Source organism: Sinocyclocheilus anshuiensis, unplaced genomic scaffold (assembly GCF_001515605.1).
Source record: "Sinocyclocheilus anshuiensis isolate Anshui unplaced genomic scaffold, SAMN03320099.WGS_v1.1 scaffold609, whole genome shotgun sequence".
NCBI lineage: Eukaryota > Metazoa > Chordata > Actinopteri > Cypriniformes > Cyprinidae > Sinocyclocheilus > Sinocyclocheilus anshuiensis.
This window is the reverse complement of record NW_015541011.1, coordinates 1,883,813-1,886,466: the sequence shown is the minus strand read 5'-3', so window position 1 is coordinate 1,886,466 and position 2,654 is coordinate 1,883,813.

Sequence of the window (2,654 nt, the reverse complement as noted above, 5' to 3'; positions counted from 1 at the left end):
TTTTTGAAGAATTTTCGGAGCCTGATGAAATCGGTATAAATACGTGTTTAATACTGCAAAATACGCTTGATGTTACAGTCACTGCCCTTGCCTTCCAGAATAAAAGAGAACATCCCAATCAAATGAAGGGATTTGTGGAAACTGTGGTTCCTAATTATTGTGATCCAACATTTGCCTCGCATTTCAGGATGAAAAGACACACATTTCAGGTGAAGGATAATCCACTTCTTACCTCCGAGACTGTGTTATGATCTATATGACCTTATTGTTTTTATTGTGAGTATTAGGCTTATCATTATTGCTGATCACTGTTGTTGTGCTATGCTATTGTAATATTTACCATTATATAATCAGAGGAATATAGAACAGTTTATGAAAGTGTCACTCCACAATACAATAGCAAAATATATAAATATGTATAGTATTTTTATGTTACATTAATCAGTGTCTAGCACACCTTCCTAAGGAAAGGATATGGACCAGAAGACATTGCAATTACTAAATGATATTTAGACAGACTTAAATAAGTTCCATATCTATACTTGTGCTCTTATTATTTCAGTTATTTTGCCATTAATGTAAATAAACATGTGCAAACAATATACTTGCTCTTGTGAATTTATTTTGATGTTAATTACATTGTGCCAGCTGTCTCTTTAATACTGCGTGGTTTATATACATGTTGCTGCTGATTGGGCTGACATTTTTGACACACCCACCAAACAAGAGAAAACTTATCTCAAGTCCCGTTGCACACCGTTTCCAGGAAACATGTCGTTCAAACCGGAAACCGTAGCAAAACGTTGCGCACCGGTTTGAGCTTGAACTTGCCCCTGGATATTGTTAAAGGGATATTACAAAAGAATGGATAGAAAACAGTGGAGACATGGACCAAAATGTATACATTTATTACCATTTAAAACAATATTCCAAGAAAACATGTTTTATTTAAAAAAGGTAAAAAAAAAAAACATCTAGCTGGAATACTTCTGAATAAACTGCAAGTCTGTCTTTTTTAGACATGTAACAAATTACAACAAAAAGGTACTGAAAGTTAAAAAGTAGTGAATATAATAATTTAATGTTTCATCCAGTATATTAAAACACATGTGATGGGAGGTTGAAAATGTGCTGCATATGGTATATATGACCCAAAATAAATATATTAAAATAAATTAAAATGTTAAATCTCTAGCACTAGCCTACTTTTCAAATGAATGAAATCTAGAAAGATGATGAGAAAAAAAAAAGCAAAACAGAAAAGGCTAAATAAAAATAAAAGTATTGACAGTTTATATCAGCTATACTATATCACCCAATAGAAATACACTTGTATGATGTCACTACTTAGGGGTGGAGCAATGTGTCACGGGTGAGACAACAGTTTATGTGCATCTTAACATAATGACCAGATCATGAATATTTCACACTATTTTACCACTAAAGGGAGTTTGACTATGTAAATTATGTTCTACTCATGGTGACAAATTATGGCTTTGCATGGCATAAAGCACACAACCTGAAAAGGTTAAGGGGATGAATTCCAGCTGTCAGTGACATCATAAAACCTGACAAATTGTATTATAACAGTCAGTGAAATCCACACCACCGAGGCGTTCTTTTTCCTGCGATCCCCAGCTCAGTCTTGTCTCAGATTCAGGTCTCTGGCTCAGCCTGCCAGCTTAGACAATAGGGTCCCTGCCAAGTCCAGTGGCATTTTGTCTGGTTCTACATTATCTGAAATCAAACGCTCTATTCTGCTCCCACCACTACACATGGAATAATCAGCGCTGATGTGGGAATGCCTGTAATTCACACAATGGGACGTTGACATTTATACCCAGCAGAGGGAAAAAAGGAATTATAAAAGACTGGAGTCCATTTATGCATGGCACACAAGACAGAGGGGTGGAGGAGATAATGACACTTTAATACAGGGCTGTTAGTAAAGGTAGCTCTTTATAATGGAAGGTGGAGAGTCATTCACAATGGACACCTGTTTGCCAAGCAACTCAGCGTGTGGAGAAATAGAGGATTAGACATAGTGGGACTGAATCAAGGGATTGAGCGTTCACTTTCTACTCACTATAGATAATTGCAGCTTAATCTATGTGCTTGATGTGTTTGTTGTACAGAGAAATGCAGATGGATTCTATTGCTTTGCACCTGTTTACAGAAACGCATCCTTCCAGATGTGTTTACCGCATTAATGTGATTTTTGCAGTTGTAACAAAGAAATAGATATACAAATACATACATATTTATTTCCTGTTAGTTTTCACCTGCGACAAAACACAATAACAATTTACAATAGACTTTAACAATAAAGCATACTGACACCATCCGCAGTAGCTGGGGATTATTGCCTGCTAGCCTAGACCCTAAGTAAGATCGCTTCTGTCTTTTATAAATCCTATAACACAAGATTAGGCCCTTTTGACCTCACAGAAGAGATAATGACATTAGCTAATGTCCGAGCGATACTGTAATCCTATGTGTAGCACACTGAGAGAGAAACACAACCTCAAGTTGCACTGTTTGGTTTAAATACCAATAAAAGTGCATGAACACAGCTATGTTTGGTTAAACTGCAACCTTCAGAGATTACATAATATGCAATGTCTTGATAGTGTGATGATAGTTTAGAAGTTTAA